At 46.5% G+C, this 17,494-nt stretch overlaps 2 protein-coding genes across 21 annotated transcripts in view; one reads left to right on the forward strand and one right to left on the reverse strand.

Moving 5' to 3' along the window:
• The window catches only part of MFAP3L (microfibril associated protein 3 like), a 55,335-nt gene extending 54,115 nt beyond the window's left edge, over nucleotides 1-1,220 (reverse strand). The window contains exon 1 of the mRNA XM_086414191.1: nucleotides 1,088-1,220. The gene's annotated coding sequence lies outside the window, so the exon portion shown is untranslated. The remainder of the gene's footprint in view (nucleotides 1-1,087) is intronic.
• The window catches only part of LOC147366544 (uncharacterized), a 204,795-nt gene that overhangs the window by 1,296 nt on the left and 186,005 nt on the right, over nucleotides 1-17,494 (forward strand). For 8 of the 20 annotated variants that reach the window (XM_086414206.1, XM_086414211.1, XM_086414205.1 and 5 more), the window contains one exon: nucleotides 68-264. The gene's annotated coding sequence lies outside the window, so the exon portion shown is untranslated. Of the gene's footprint in view, nucleotides 1-67; nucleotides 265-776; nucleotides 2,473-8,596; nucleotides 8,865-16,266; nucleotides 16,650-17,494 lie in introns of those variants that run through there. The other 12 variants (XM_086414196.1, XM_086414194.1, XM_086414197.1 and 9 more) reach the window with 6 other exon arrangements.

Here is a 17,494-nt window from a genome sequence, read left to right on the forward strand (position 1 = left end):
TCAAACATTAAGGCCTTGTCCTCACTCTCAGGTCATTTTGCAATATGATAGTCCTCTTTGTCTTCAGACAGGTCTTCCTTTGAGACCCCACACTCTCCAGGGCCCTGCAGGACTGCGCTCGGCCACCTTGGACGAACTTGAGGTGGGCGTGGGAACTTCTTGGGTCACGGTTACGGAGGAGAGGACGGAAATGGAGAGCTTCCAGCGAGGAGAGTCTGCAGGCTGGAGAGGCATCAACTAAAGACCCCAGAGAGATGCCTTCAGGTCAGTGGGGTGAGGCCTGTTTCCCGTCTGGGGTGGGATGCGGGGAGCCGGGAGCGCTGGCCCACCAGGTTCTGCGCTATGGTGGGGTCCCCTATGTCGGGCGGCATCACTTTCCCCTCGTCCGGTCCCAGGGCAGCGCCAGCGTCCTAGGGGACACCACCTGTCGTGGAAGGTCACGCAGGCAAAGAACTTCCTGGGAAGCTTACTTACGCTGGTACTTCTCAGAGCCCTACCTTGTGCTGGGGTCCCCGCCTCTCTCCCCCGTCATTGTCCCTGCCTCCTGAGCCCTGCTCTTGAGCTTGCCCAGGCTCCTTGGCAGTCCTCAGCGCGAAGAGTCTAGCCTGGGAGACGATGGGTGAGAATTTGCACCCGGCCTGTCCCCAGCAGAACTGGTGAGCTGTGGTTGCCCCTCACCCTCATGTCCTAGCTCGGTGACCGGTACCCTTCTTCTCAGCTGTACACCCTTACGGATGTTGTCCCGGAGTCCTCATCCACTTTCCCCTGTTGTCTAGCTAGTTGCTGGCCCACTCACTTGCCGGTTGACGTCGCTGGGGGCAGACCCACCACCTGCCCCACCCTCTTCAGTCGCATGATCTTGGCCATCAATCAGAGTAACGACGTTCCAGAAGGATACTCCCTTAGTGATCTCTTCAATCCATCCTGTCTCCACACACTCTTCTTTCTAAGCAAATTGTATTTCAATATGTCTGCTAAAAATTCTTACATGGATTCCCAGTGCCTTCAGGATAAAGTCCGAGTTTAAGCATGAACTGGCCCCCGGCTCCCTCTCTGAATTAGTATGTCCCCCATCCCAGTGACTTACCATGCAAAGTCATACCTCTGTGTTCCTGTAGCTTTCCTGTGCCTCCTTTTGTCTTGCTCACCCCTTTGCTGACTTACTTCTTCAACACCCAGCACAGGTTGGGTGTTCTCTGACTTTCCCAGGGCTTCCTGGTGGGCACCTTGCCTGTTCCATATGCTTTGTCTCCATCTGACACACCTGACCTTGATTTATTTTCCTTCATCTCCACTGAACCGAGGCAGCATGGCTGCACAAGCTCCTGTGGACACTCTCTGTCTTCATTAAGACTATGCTTAATTAGTGAATGATAGATTTATGCACCCCTATAATATTTCAACTTCATTAATTTAAAAAATTCTTTTCAAGATTGCACATTGTGTTTTGTTGCATTGAGCAGCTTCAGCTGCATGCAACAAATTCTGGTACAAATATTTTCTAATTTTCCTTGTTACAGCTTCTTGGTCTTCTATGTGCTCAGTTGTGTCTGACTGTTTGTGGCCCCATGGACTGTGGCCCACCAGGCTCCTCTGTCCATAGGATTTCCTAGGGAAGAATACTGGAGAGGGTTGCTATTTCCTCCTCCAGGGGATCATCCCAACCCAGGGATAGGACCCGCATCTCCTGCATCTTCTGCATTGGCAGGCAGATTCTTTACCACTGTGACACCTGGGAAGCCCATGGCTTCTTAAATACACTCATCATTTAAAAGTGGACATTTAATTTCCAAATACATGGGGATTTTAAAGTATCTTTGATATTAATTTCTCATTTAAATGCTTTCTTTGTAATCACCCTCTGTGTTTTTTCATTCTTCTAATTTTATTGAGGCTTTTGATGATTAAGTCAAAGATCTCTCCTTGTCACATTGCACTTGAAAACATGTGAGTTATTTTCAAGTATCTTTTGACGTTGATTTCTAACATAACTCCACAGTGATAGAACAGATTCTGTATGATTTCAATACCTTTAGCCCATGAAATTTTTGCACCTGGTTTTACATCCCTGGGTATGTTCCAGTGTCTCCTAGTTTACAGTCTATGGGAACTTGAATAGAATTTGTATTATACTGTTTTGTGAAAATTGTATAAATCTTAATTATATTGAATTGGCTCATGGTACTTTTCAGGTCTACTGTATCCTTCTACTTTTCTATATTTTCATTCTGTTAATTTTTGAGCTTTTTATATTGAAACTCCAACTAAAAATCTTAATTTAGCTACTTAAAAATAATTGTAATATATAGTGAAACTATATGTAACTTTATTCTGTGTTTTCTGAGCCTCCCAGAAATGTGTTGTCATACCTTCATAATTTTAAAAAATGACAGAAAAAAAATAATGCTGCAAAAAATATCCTTTCTGAGAATTGTAAGGAAAAATACTAGAATAAAGTTACATCATATGCAATTTGCTGAATGGCTGTGCTCCTCCGAGTGATGTAAGTGAGACCTCAGATCTGACCTCTGGCCCAGTGGGTTTTCTTCAGCTTCAGAGGTCAGGGCGTGTTTGCCGAGCCAGTCTCAGGCCCTTGTTTATCAGTCTGTGGCTGCAGAGTTCCACATGGTGTTGCTCATTAATCCGCAAACTCCTGTGTCCTCTCTCCTCGGTTCCTTCTACAGCGTAGTCATAGCCTTCTAATTATGGGTTACTCTTAGAATAGATTGTGTTTATTTTTTTTTCCTGTTGAGAGTGTGGCACCAGGGAGGGCAGATTAACCGTTTAGAAGGAACGTACTTTCTGCGTCTCTCCTGGATCTCGTTGCTTGCCTGGCAGGACCAGCACTTGGAGCTGACTGTGGCAGGACTGGCCCCCTACTTCAGATTAGCTGGGGCTGGTTGGCACGCCCAGACCTCCTGGGCAGAGTGGGCCGGAGCCGGCAAGTCCAACAGGCCGTCCGGGTGACACCTGGGTTCATTTGAGAAACACAGTTGTATGTCATTTGGGTAAAAGAAAAACACTGACGAGTCCAGAACTTCAAGTTGCCCCTGTCGTGGTTTTCTCGGGTGGAGAGCTGCATGTGGGCGGGAAGCGTGTCAGGTCAGCTGTCTCAGAAGTGTTACCTGTGTGTCTGCTTGTTGATCAGCCGGCACTTGTGTTAGGGAGTCTGGGGGTCCTCACCAGCACAAAATAAGGCAGCTGCTTGCTCCTCTGTGTGCTTTACTTGGTGGCTGTTAGGCCACGTGTGAGTCCCTGGCACTCGCGTCCTCAGGGCAGCCCCCCTTGAAGGGGGTTGGGGGCTGTGGATGCTCTGACCTGACCCCTTCCCGGAAGAGTCTGGGAGGTGCAGCGTGACTCTCATTAGGCAGTGTCCTTGTTCCTGGGAGCCTGAACAGGCATGGGGCGGGTGGGGGAAGCCTGAGTCAGTGTTAGGAAGCATTCCCTTCCTTGTTCTGGATGTAGACGGAGCACTGATGCTGGTCCTCTGAGGGTGTGTGCACGTGTGTGGTCAGACCAGTCAGCCGGACACTGGCAGAGCAAAGGGCTGCCTGTGGCTCACGCAGGACTGGTGACCCAGCTGGGGCTCACACCCTCTCCAACTGCCTTCTGAGGCCATGGCAAAGCCCTGGTCACCTTCCAGCGGAGCCTGCTGCCCATCGGATTTCATTCCAGATTGTGACTCGGATTAGGGACATGGTTTATGGGCAGGAGAGGGATGAATCCGGGAGTCGCCTCTGTGTGCAGGGCCTTCCCCAGAGGAGAGGTGTTGGTGCAGGAAGGTCAGGGGAGGGCATCTCTCTGCAGAGAGCCTACATGGGAGGTAGGTGGGGGTGGAGGCTTTCTAAAACAAGACTTCAGAGCTGTGTTTCCTGTGGATTCTGAGAAAGTGATCTCTTGTGTGTAGCCTTTGTTCTGGTCTTTGAGTTTAGAGTCACCTCTGGAAGGAGGAAGGGAAGACATCCCCTTCCCCACCGTGGGTTAAAGTTGAGTGACCCGTGTAATGAAACTGACAACCACTGTCACTGATCGGAAAGTGAGAAACAGAGACGCAGAGAGGTGCCCCAGGAACTCCAGTCGGGAGACCCTGCGCCCACGTCGGGAGACCCTGTGCCCATGTCGAGTGCCGCTCTGCCCTGGACTTTGCCCAGAGGGGCACCTGCAGCCTGCAAACCTGGGTGGGAGGGACCGTGGACCCCCCACCTGAGAACTCCAAGGGGAAGAGAGAGAGTCGAGGTGTGGTTTTTGTGCTGGTGATTCCACGCTTCACTCATTTTTCAGCAATTATGTGCTAGAACTAGGAAGGGGCTTCCCAGGTGGTGCTAGTGGTAAAGAACTCCCCTGCCCATGCTGGAGACATCAGTTCAGTTCAGTTCAGTTGCTCAGTCGTGTCCGACTCTTTGCGACCCCATGAATCGCAGCACGCCAGGCCTCCCTGTCCATCACCAACTCCCAGAGTTCACTCAGACTCACGTCCATCGAGTCAGTGATGTCATCCAGCCATCTCATCCTCTGTCGTCCCCTTCTTCTCCTGCCCCCAATCCCTCCCAGCATCAGAGTCTTTTCCAATGAGTCAACTCTTCGCATGAGGTGGCCAAAGTACTGGAGTTTCAGCTTTAGCATCATTCCTTCCAAAGAAATCCTAGGGCTGATCTCCTTCAGAATGGACTGGTTGGATCTCCTTGCAGTCCAAGGGACTCTCAAGAGTCTTCTCCAACACCACAGTTCAAAAGCATCAATTCTTCGGGGCTCAGCCTTCTTCACAGTCCAACTCTCACATCCATACATGACCACTGGAAAAACCATAGCCTTGACTAGACGGACCTTAGTTGGCAAAAGTAATGTCTCTGCTTTTGAATGTGCTATCTAGGTTGGTCATAACTTTCCTTCCAAGGAGTAAGTGTCTTTTAATTTCATGGCTGCAGTCACCATCTGCAGTGATTTTGGAGCCCAGAAAAAGAAAGTCTGACACTGTTTCCACTGTTTTCCCATCTATTTCCCATGAAGTGATGGGACCAGATGCCATGATCTTCGTTTTCTGAATGTTGAGCTTTTAAGCCAACATTTTCACTCTCCACTTTCACTTTCATCAAGAGGCTTTTGAGTTCCTCTTCACTTTCTGCCATAAGGGTGGTGTCATCTGCATATCTGAGGTTATTGATATTTCTCCTGGCAATCTTGATTCCAGCTTGTGTTTCTTCCAGTCCAGCATTTCTCATGATGTACTCTGTATATAAATTAAATAAGCAGGGTGACAATATACAGCCTTGATGTACTCCTTTTCCTATTTGGAACCAGTCTGTTGTTCCATGTCCAGTTCTAACTGTTGCTTCCTGACCTGCATACAGATTTCTCAAGAGGAAGGTCAGGTGATCTGGTATTTCCATCTCTTTCAGAATTTTCCACAGTTTATTGTGATCCACACAGTCAAAGGCTTTGGCATAGTCAATAAAGCAGAAATAGATGCTTTTCTGGAACTCTCTTGCTTTTTCCATGATCCAGCGCATGTTGGCAGTTTGGTCTCTGGTTCCTCTGCCTTTTCTAAAACCAGCTTGAACATCAGGAAGTTCACGGTTCACGTATTGCTGAAGCCTGGCTTGGAGAATTTTGAGCATTACTTTACTAGCATGTCAGATGAGTGCAATTGTGCGGTAGTTTGAGCACTCATCTCACATGCTAGAGTCCCTTGGACTGCAAGGAGATCCAACCAGTCCATTCTGAAGGAGATCAGCCCTGGGATTTCTTTGGAAGGAATGATGCTAAAGCTGAAACTTCAGTACTTTGGCCACCTCATGCGAAGAGTTGACTCATTGGAAAAGACTCTGATGCTGGGAGGGATTGGGGGCAGGAGGAGAAGGGGACGACAGAGGATGAGATGGACGTGAGTCTGGGTGAACTCCGGGAGTTGGTGATGGACAGGGAGGCCTGGCGTGCTGCGATTCATGGGGTCGCAAAGAGTCGGACACGACTGAGCAACTGAACTGAACTGAACTTGAGCATTCTTTGTCATTGCATTTTTTGGGATTGGAATGAAAACTGACCTTTTCCAGTCCTGTGGCCACTGCTGAGTTGTCCAAATTTGCTAGCATATTGAATGCAGCACTTTCACAGCATCATCTTTCAGGATTTGAAAGAGCTCCACTGGAATTCCATCACCTCCATTAGCTTTGTTCATAGTGATGCTTTCTAAGGCCCACTTGACTTTACATTCCCGGATGTCTGGCTCTAGGTCAGTGATCACACCATCGTGATTATATGGGTCGTGAAGATCCTTTTTGTACAGTTCTTCTGTGTATTCTTGCCACCTCTTCTTAATATCTTCTGCTTCTGTTAGGTCCATACCATTTCTATCATTTATCGAGCCTATCTTTGCATGAAATGTTCCCTTGGTATCTCTAATTTTCTTGAAGAGATCTCTAGTCTTTCCCATTCTGTTGTTTTCCTCTATTTCTTTGCATTGATCACTGAGGAAGGCTTTCTTATCTCTTGCTATTCTTTGGTACTCTGCATTCAGATGCTTATATCTTTCCTTTTCTCCTTTGCTTTTCACTTCTCTTTTTTTCACAGCTATCTGTAAGGCCTCCCCAGACAGCCATTTTGCTTTTTAGCATTTCTTTTCCGTGGGGATTGTCTTGATTCCTGTCTCCTGTACAATGTCATGAACCTCAGTCCATAGTTCATCAGGCACTCAATCTATCAGATCTAGGCCCTTAAATCTATTTCTCACTTCCACTGTATAATCATAAGGGATTTGATGGTCTAGTGGTTTTCCCTACTTTCTTCAATTTAAGTCTGAATTTGGTAATAAGGAGTTCATTATCTGAGCCACAGTCAGCTCCCAGTCTTGTTTTTGTTGACAGTATAGAGCTTCTCCATCTTTGGTTGCAAAGAATATAATCAATCTGATTTCGGTGTTGACCATCTGGTGATGTCCATGTATAGAGTCTTCTCTTGTGTTGTTGGAAGAGGGTGTTTGTTATGACCAGTGCATTTTCTTGGCAAAACTCTATTAGTCTTTGCCCTGCTTCATTCTGTATTCCAAGGCCAAATTTGCCTGTTACTCCAGGCGTTTGTTGACTTCCTACTTTTGCATTCCAATCCCCTATAATGAAAAGGACACTTTTTTGGGTGTTAGTTCTAAAAGGTCTTGTAGGTCTTCACAGATCTGTTCAACTTCAGCTTCTTCAACGTTACTGGTTGGGGCATAGACTTGGATTACTGTGATATTGAATGGTTTGCCTTGGAAACGAACAGAGATCATTCTGTCGTTTTTGAGATTGCATCCAAGTACTGCATTTAGGACTCTTTTGTTGACCATCATGGCTACTCCATTTCTTCTAAGGGATTCCTGCCCACAGTAGTAGATATAATGGTCATCTGAGTTAAATTCACCCGTTCCAGTCCATTTTAGTTCGCTGATTACTAGAATGTCGACATTCACTCTTGCCATCTCTTGTTTGACCACTTCCAATTTGCCTTGATTCATGGACCTGACATTCCAGGTTCCTATGCAATATTACTCTTTACAGCATTGGACCTTGCTTCTATCACCAGTCACACCCACAGCTGGGTATTGTTTTTGCTTTGGCTCCATCCCTTCATTCTTTCTGGAGTTATTTCTCCACTGATCTCCAGTAGCATATTGGGCACCTACTGACCTGGGGAGTTTCTCTTTCAGTATCCTATCATTTTGCCTTTTCATACTGTTCATGGGGTTCTCAAAGCAAGAATACTGAAGTGGTTTGCCATTCCCTTCTCCAGTGGACCACATTCTGTCAGATCTCTCCACCATGACCTGCCTGTAAAAGACTCAAATTAGATCCCCGGGTTGGGAAGAACCCCTGGAGGAGGGCATGGCAACCCACTCCAGTATTCTTGCCTGGAGAATCCCACAGACACAGGAAGCTGGTGGGCTCCAGTCCATGGGATCTCAGAGAGTCAGATACGACTCTGAAGCGACTTAGCACGCACACAGGAAGGAAGGAAAGGAATTCTGTCCTCTGTTTATCTTGTGGGTGCTTATGATAAAAAGTGGCTCCAGCTGGGACAAAGGCTGAGGGGAGCCCCAAGGTGCAGCTGAACCTGGTGGGCAGAGGCCCAGGTGGATGGCAGTGGAGAGGAGCCTGGTGAAGAGGAACAAAGGGCGTGGGGATAATGGGTGCTGGCTCTGCAAAAGGCAAAAAGAGCTGGTTTAGGAGAACTGAAGGACTGGGAGGCCCAGAGGCCCTGCTTTCCATGGGTACTGGCTTCCTCTTGGGCCTTCCCCTCTGCCAGGTTCTGGTCCTGGCAGTCCAAGCCTTGCCCTGGGGCAGCAAGGTGGGTGGGGGGGGGCGATGGGGGCTGGGGGGTCAGGTTCTAGAGCCAGCAGCATGGGGGCATTGGACAGCCACACAGGAATTATCACCACAGTGATGGGATGGGGCTGAACTTACTTCTGATGCTGCTACCACTGTAACTTGAGCCCTGTCAAGGAAATGAAGTCTCCCAATAGATTGAAAGTCCTCCCCTGTCACAGGAGACACACCGAAGTGTGCCAAGCTTCATTCTGATCCCTGCCCCATCTCCCTAACAAGTGCAGTGTCTACCATTGCTACAGGAACAGTTGTGGGGTGTGTTCTCCATGGTGGGCAAGTGTGCTTGTGAATCGTTCTTCACTGCTTCCAGCCACACAGGGGTTGACCCAGCTGAATCATCCGACCCAGTGCAGAAGAGTCTCCTCCTGGCTGGACCACACCAGAGTTTCAGACAGACACAAATTCTGCAGCTTCTCTTCAGCAGGCATTTCAATCTCATCGCATATAGATTCTGGCATGTAAGCTAGGCCAATACATTTTGCTGAATAAAATGTTGGAATTGGTGTTAGACCCACATGTTGGAGTATTTTGGAGGCAGGCGTGTAAAAATACAAAATCTGTCATTCAGTTGGTTAGTGGGAAATGCCATCCAGGCTTTGGGCTCCATCTATGTCATGTTGATTTGGCTTTTCTCTCTGGTGAAGTGCTTTAGATCCATTACCAGTGTGTTTCTCCCTTACTTGGGGCAGCTGGCAAAAAGGCAGAGCTGCGAATAAATCCTGGATGAGTGTGGGACTGAATTCATGTAAATTTTTGCAGAAGGCTACTAAGTGGCTGGTTTTTTCAGCATCATGGTTCAAGGGCCCTCTATTGTGATAGATGAGCGTTTCTGCTATTAATTTCAACGAACCTTTCCTTTTGCTTTAATAGGAATCCTAACATGTCTTGGAATCAGCCCTTCCTTGGGGAATGTTGTGATTGTGCATATGAACTGAATGCGCCAGTTTGCTCATGTTGAATGGAAATGGGCTGTAGGATCAGGGAGAAAGGCAGTCAGAAATTGCTGACACACCCGATGACACTGGCTGGTGATGTCCTGCATCATCAGAGCGGAGTTAGGAGAGTGCTCTGCAAGGCTGGGTCCACGTGGCTGACTTCAGTGAGTTATAGGTCCATGGGTCTGTGCTTGGCCTGTAGTGCTAATGACTGCAGATGGACTGAGCTAACCAGCCGGTCTTCAGGAACCTCTGGCTGGTACATGAATATAACATTTAATTATGTTAAAAGTCCACTGTTGCTTATTCCCCATAAGAGACAGAGGAGATGATGGCCCGTCATCTGCTAGCCACTTATCGATGTGTAATTCACCTGCCACTGGGCCCGCAGTCCTCTGGCGCCAGAGAAGTGGGAGAGCCAGGGCGGCTCTGAAGGTGTCCTGAGCCCCAGACTAGCCCGGCCGCAGCCTGGAGTCGTTTCCATGGGCAGGGTCAACATCTGCCTTCCAGCCTTCGGGGCTTCGGTTCTGAAGGTCCGGTCTGGTTTTCTGTCTCTCTTGTTTTCGCTTGTATTGACTCTCACCCCACTCATTCTCTTGAGGGTGTCATTTCTTTCCTTTCGTCCTGTCGTGGGATGACTCCTGAGAAGACTTACCGGAGAAGGAGGAGCCACATCAGTGCTGAGACCCCAGGGATGGGGGGAGGCCAGGCTGCAGCCCCTGATGGCAGTCTCCCTAGCCTCTCGTCCAGGACGGCTCCCAAGACCGCACACAGGGCATGCTGAATTGATTTATCTGTAACGAGATTCTGGCTCAGGTTTCCCTTGAATAGTAGTTGTTACCTACCTTGGAGGATTCAGAATGTGACCTGACAGGCCAGTCAGGAGCATTGAATTACACAATTCAAGCCCTGCCAGCTTTCAGACCCCCTGGAAATACACCTTTGTCTGCTGTGATGTGCTGTGTTGGATTGTCAGGAATCAGTTAGGACCGCGGGACCGCGGCCCCAGCTTCACCGAAAGCCCTCCCGTTGCTGGGTCTGCCTGGGCCTCACCTCCTCTGGGAGGAGCCTCTGTCTATGTGGGCCTCTGCTGGCAGGGCCTGGGGGCCAGGGGGCTGAAGGCCGAAAGCGCAGGGTGATGGGCACCTTCTGGGGCCCATGGTTCCGGAGTTTAGGAGGGGATGTGTGTCTGCACTTCATCCTCTTGTCAGTGGAGTACGATGTTTTTATGGACTCTGTATGTCTAATATTTATAAACGCATGTTTATACTTTTAGAGGGAGAATATTTTTCGTTTGCTGCACCAGGAGTCAAGCTGCATCCTCCTAAACAGCTGGGCTTCCCTGGTGGCTCAGTGGTAAATAATCCACCTGCAATGCAGGAGACATGAGAGATGCAGGTTCGACCCCTCAGTTGGGAAGATCCCCTGGAGAAGGAAACTGCAAATCACTCCAATGTTCTTGCCTGGAGAATCCCGTGGGCAGAGGAGCCTGGAGGGCTATAGTCCATGAGGTCGCAAAGAGTCAGGGCAATGATATATGAGCATCATGACAATTTGCTCTGAATGTCAGCACAAGAAATTAGTCACAGAACTTGTGACTTTTAGAAAGGATTAGATGCAATATTTTGGACCAGTGAAAGTCATATTGCACATAAGTGAGAAAATAGAGTCTAATGCATGCATTTTAATTTATTACAAAATAAATATGCCAAATTTGTCTAACAATTTAGAGACATTGCATAATTTATAGTGACAGTTCATTTACGAAAGAACTAGGGTATCTTTTTTTTTTTTTAAGTCATAAAACAAAGTGGAGAGTGACTCTTATCCCATGAGTGATTTATGGCAGAAGATTAATAAAAAAAAATTAAGCATAATGAATGTACTTGCATGACAGGATTATAGCAGGAATAAATATCACAATAAATAGCAACAAATTTTACATTTTTAATCAGTCTAAGGAATTTTACTACACAGCAAATTAATTTTGTTTTTATCTGGCACAACATTAAAATTGTTTTATCAAGCAAACTGCATTGAACACACATTGCCCGTCCTCCCAAACTAGTTGAAACTCCTTGGGGACGGAAGCCTGTCTCTGGTTTATGCAGCCTCTGCATCCAGGGTGTTACTCTGTGTGATCGATACTGGCTCAGTGTCTGCTGGGTCAAACCTGACTGTAAGGTTTTTTATTTTGGACTATAGTTGATTTACAATGATGTATTAGTGTCTGCTGTTAATATATATATATATTAGCAAAGTGAATCATATATATATACACATACATACACACATGTGCTCACGTGTACTCAGTCATGTCTGACTCCATGGGCTATAGCCCTCCAGACTCTTCTGTCCAGGATTCTCCAGGCAATAAATTGGATTAAAGATTTATTGAGCATGGTCCCACCCATCAGAACAAGACCCAGTTAACCCTCAGTCAGTCTCTCCCATAAGGAAGTTTCCATAAGCCTCTTATCCTTCTCCATCAGAGGGCAGACAGACTGAAAACCACAATGACAGAAAACTAACCAATCTAATCACATGGACCACAGCCTTGTCTAACTCAATGAAACTATGAGCCATGCCATGTAGGGCCACCCAAGACGAACGGGTCATGGTGGAGAATTCTGACAAAATGTGGTCCACTGGAGAAGGGAGTGGCAAACCACTTCATTACTGTTGCCTTGAGAACCCCATGAACAGTATGAGAAGGCAGAAAGATAGGACATTAAAAGATGAACTCCCTAGGTCGGTAGGTCCCCAATATGCTACTGGAGATCAGTGGAGAAATAATTCCAGAAAGAACGAAGAGACAGAGCCAAAGCAAAAACAACACCCAGTTGTGGGTGTGACTGGTAATGGAAGCAAGGTCCGGTGCTGTAAAGAGCAATACTGCATAGGAACCTGGAATGTCAGGTCCATGGATCAAGGCAAATTGGAAGTGGTCAAACAGGAGATGGCAAGAGTGAATGTCGACATTCTAGGAATCAGCGAACTAAAATGGACTGGAATGTGTGAATTTAACTCAGATGACCATTATATCTACTACTGTGGGCAGGAATCCCTTAGAAGAAATGGAGTAGCCATGATGGTCAACAAAAGAGTCCTAAATGCAGTACTTGGATGCAATCTCAAAAATGACAGAATGATCTCTGTTCATTTCCAAGGCAAACCATTCAATATCATGGTAATCCAAGTCTATGCCCCAACCAGTAAGGCTGAAGAAGCTGAAGTTGAACAGTTCTGGGAAGACCTACAAAACCTTCTAGAACTAACACCCACCAAAGATGTCCTTTTCATTATAGGGGACTGGAATGCAAAAGTAGGAAGTCAAGAAACACCTGGAGTAACAGGCAAATTTGGCCTTGGAATACAGAATGAAGCAGGGCAAAGGCTAACAGAGTTTTGTCAAGAGAATGCACTGTCATAGCAAACACCCTCTTCCAACAAGACAAGAGAAGACTCTACACATGGACATCACCAGATGGTCAACACCAAAATCAGATTGATTATATTCTTTGCAGCCAAAGGTGGAGAAGCTTTATACAGTCAGCAAAAACAAGACTGGGAGCTGACTGTGGCTCAGATCATGAACTCCTTATTGTCAAATCCAGACTTAAATTGAAGAAAGTAGGGAAAACCATTAGACCATTCAGGTATGACCTAAATCAAATCCCTTATGATTATACAGTGGACATGAGAAATAGATTTAAGGGATTAAAGCTGATAGAGTGCCTGATGAACTATGGAATGAGGTTTGTGACACTGTACAGGAGACAGTAATCGAGACCATCCCCAAGAGAAAGAAATGCAAAAAAGCAAATTGGCTGTCTGACAAATAGCTGTGGAAAGAAGAGAAATGAAAAGCAAAGGAGAAAAGGAAAGATACCCATCTGAAGGGAGAGTTCCAAAGAATAGCAAGGAGAGATAAGAAAGCCTTCCTCAGTGATCAATGCAAAGAAATAGAGGAAAACAACAGAATGGGAAAGACTGGAGATCTCTTCAAGAAAATTAGAGATACCAAGGGAACATTTCTTGCAAAGATGGGCTAGATAAAGGACAGAAATCGTATAGACCTAACAGAAGCAGAAGATATTAAGAAGAGGTGGCAAGAATACACAGAAGAACTATTCAAAAAAGATCTTCATGACCCAGATAATCACAATGGTGTGATCACTCACCTAGAGCCAGACTTCCTGGAGTGCAAAGTGAAGTGGGCCTTAGGAAGCATCACTACGAACAAAGCTAGTGGAGGTGATGGAATTCCAGCTGAGCTATTTCAAATCCTAAAAGATGATCCTGTGAAAGTTCTGCACTCAATATGCCAGCAAATATGGAAAACTCAGCAGTGGCCGCAGGACTGGAAAAGATCAGTTTTCATTCCAATCCCAAAGAAAGGCAATGCCAAAGAATGCTCAAACTCCCACACAATTGCACTCATCTCACATGCTAGCAAGGAAATGGCAACCGACTCCAGTACTTTTGCCTGGAGAATCCCATGGATGGAGGAGCCTGGTGGGCTACAGTCCACGGGGTCGCAAAGAATAGGACACTACTGAGTGACTTCACTTTCTTTCTTTCATATGCTGGCAAAGTAATGGTCAAAATTACAATACATGAACCATGAACTTCCAGATGTTCAAGCTGAATTTAGAAAAGGCAAAAGAACCAGAGAACAACTTGCCAACATCTGTTGGATCATTGAAAAAGCAAGAGAGTTCCAGAAAAACATCTATTTCTGCTTTATTGACTTTGCCAAAGCCTTTGACTGTGTGGATCACCGCAAACTGTGGAAAATTCTGAAAGAGATGGAAATACCAGACCACCTGTCTTGCCTCCTGAGAGCTCTGTATGCAGGTCAGGAAGCAACGGTTAGAACTGGACATGGAACAACAGACTAGTTCCAAATAGGAAAAGGAGTACATCAAGGCTGTATATTGTCACTGTGCTTATTTAACTTCTATGCAGAGTACATCATGAGAAACGCTGGGCTGGAGGAAGCACAAGCTGGAATCAAGATTGCCAGGAGAAATATCAGTAACCTCAGATATGCAGATGACATCACCCTTATGGCAGAAAGTGAAGAAGAATTAAAGAGCCTCTTGATGAAAGTCAAAGAGGAGAGTGAAAAAGTTGGCTTAAAACTCAACATTCAGAAAACTTAGATCACGGCATCCAGTCCCATCACTTCATGGCAAATAGATGGGGAAACAGTGGAAATAGTGTCAGACTTTATTTTTCTGGGCTCCCAAATCACTGCAGATGGTGATTGCAGCCATGAAATTAAAAGATGCTTACTCCTTGGAAGAGAAGTTATGACCAACCTAGACAGCATATTAAAAAGTAGAGACATTACTTTGCCAACAAAGGTCCTCCTAGTCAAGGCTATGGTTTTTCCAGTAGTCATGTATGGATGTGAGAGTGGGACTATAAAGAAAGAAAGCTGAGCACCGAAGAACTGATGCTTTTGAACTGTGGTGTTGGAGAAGACGCTTAAGAGTCCCTTGGACTGCAAGGACATCCAGTCAGTCCATCCTAAAGGAAATCAGTGCTGAGTATTCATTGGAAGGACTGATGTTGAAGTTGAAACTCCAATACTTTGGCCACGTGATGTGAAGAAGTGACTCATTGGAAAAGACCCTGATGCTGGGAAAGATTGAAAGCAGAAGGAGAAGGGGATGACAGAGGATGAGGTCGTTGGATGGCATCACCAACTCAATGGACATGAGTTTGAGTAAACTCTGGGAGTTGGTGATGGACAGGGAGGCCTGGTGTGCTGCTGTTCATGGGGTCGCAGAGAGCTGGACACTACTGAGTGACTGAACATTTGCATGAGTAAAAAGTACTGGTTTGTCAAGTTGCTTCTGAGTCTTGGGCAGAATGGACTTGAAGACAGTCTTTGGTAAATATATAGTTCATTAACATAGCTTAAGACAAACATTGCCATAAGGAAAATGCATTGGTCAGGTCAAGGTTTGAGAAGAATTAAGTTCAGGTGGAGCCAGGTGTTGTCATGGCAACACAGAACTTTAAAAGGAACCTCTCTTTAAATTTGTATAGAAAAAGAAAAAATCTAGGACTTGTAGTTTGTTTCCTCCTGCAGCTAAAGAGAGAGATAAAAAATGTCTGACACTTGCAGCCAATTTCCTCCATTTGGAGACCCCTGGCCTTCCTGCCTGTTACCCTCTCATGTCTGGGCAGTGAAATCCACAGCACTGTATTGAAGAAACCTCTCAAATTCCTAGGTAGCTGGCGGCTGGGGAGATGCCCCAGGGTCCCTGATCACCCACAGGATCTAATCTGTTCTGCCTTAGTAGTAAACCTTCAGAAACTTCATTGGTGGTCCAGTGGTTAGGAGTCCAGGCTTCAAATGCAGGAGGCACAGGGTCAGTCCTCGATCAGGGAACTAGGGTCCCACATGCCATGCGAAGTGGCCAAAAAAAGAAGAAAAAAAAAACCTTTATGCTTCAGTGCATTTTACTATAAGGATTAGACTTAAGTCACATTTTCTCCATCTCATGCAAGAAAGGGTCAGATGCAGGAGTCAGAGACCACACTGCCTTTTGTCCTCTAAGGAAGGTTTCTGTGATGTGAAGGAGACTGGAGATCACAGCAGATCTTTCATTGAGGTGTGTTATTGGAGGGGCAGCCATTCAGCAGCCTGGCTATGCACAGAGGTTTTGATCTAGCTTGAACTTTTCAAGGGAGGCCTGCTTGATTGGCCACTGCTCTCAGATCATAGGACATGTGACAGTAAAAGCAGGGTATTATTTATGATTAGAATTTAGTCTCACTCTATTCTGGTTTTAAGACCATCACAGGAGGTTGCTTGAGGCAGAGATGACCTGTAAGATCTGATGGGTGGTCCCAAGTTCATCAATATTGTCTTTGGACCAGAGGTACAGTATTTCTGCTCTAGCTGTGTGAGTGAGTTTCTCCATCTGCCCTTTGTTTCTTGACCTTTCCTTTAACAGGGACCTTGCTAATCTCACTGCCTTCAGAGTCCTGTGTGTAATCTGCTAAGGAACCTGGGGGATCACAACCAGTGCGAGATTCATCCTGAAACAACCAGATGGTCTAAACGCCAGGGATGCCGCTTCAGTTTATGCTCCAGGACCAGGGACCGTGATGGCTTATGTTATAGCAAGATGCCTGCTGACAGTGCCGTGAGGGTACCACGTGCAGGAAGCGTCCCTGGGGCCACTGCGCTGAAGGCGCCCCCATGCCGAGTAAGAACTGCACATGGAGGCTGTGCATTCCAGGAGCTCTGTGACTTGGTTGTCTTCTCATTAAAGTACATTTAATCTTGAATAAGTACATTTCGTTTTTATCAATTAAATTTCATTTTTATTAGTAATTACATTTGACTTAATAATAATTGCATCTAATAGTGGCCTTCCCAGATGGCTAAAGAATCTGCCTGCTAAACAGGAGACACGTGTTCAATCTCTGGGTTGGAAAGATCCCCTGGAAAAGGAAATGACAACCCACTCCAGTATTCTTGCCTGGAGGATTCCATGGGCAGAGGAGCTTGGCAGGCTACGGTCCATGGGGCTGCAAAAGAGTAGGACCTGACTTAGGGACTAAATAGCAGCAGCAGCAGTGTTTAATATTTCCAATAACGAACCCTTCCCAGCAGCCTGGTGTCCTCTGGGGGCCAAGTAGCTTGGGTCCATGTACTCAGTTCCCTAGACATCAGATGCTCCATGTCCTGGCTGGTGGCACCTGGCCAGCCTGCAGATGGGGTGTCTCTCTCCAACACATGCAGTCCTGCCATCTGAGCTGCCTGCGTTTACCAGGGCAGCTGGTCCTTCCCTGACATGTTGTGACATTGTGTCCAAGGGTGTGCCCTGCATGGCCGTATGTGCTGTGTCCCTGCGTCCTAGCACCTGGGTGGGGGCAGACCCCAAGCCCACTGGAGTGAGTCTGTTGCAGGAAGGAGGACCCCTTCCAGGGCCTGAAACCAGGCTCTTGTCTAACACTCGGAAATGAATTGTCTGAGGAGACACATGTGCTGACAAAGCAAGAGATTTTATTGGGAAAGGGCACCCGGGCAGAGAGCAGGAGGGTAAGGGAACCCAGGAGAACAGCTCTGCCACATGGCTTGCAGTCTCGGGTTTTATGGTGATAGAATTAGTTTCTGGGTTGTCCTTAGCCAATCATTCTGACTCAGAGTCCTTCCTGGTGGTGCATGCCTTGTTC

Source organism: Bos grunniens, chromosome 8 (assembly GCF_055505025.1).
Source record: "Bos grunniens cultivar Pamir isolate PY7600 chromosome 8, Bosgru_T2T1.0, whole genome shotgun sequence".
NCBI classification, from domain to species: Eukaryota; Metazoa; Chordata; class Mammalia; order Artiodactyla; family Bovidae; genus Bos; species Bos grunniens.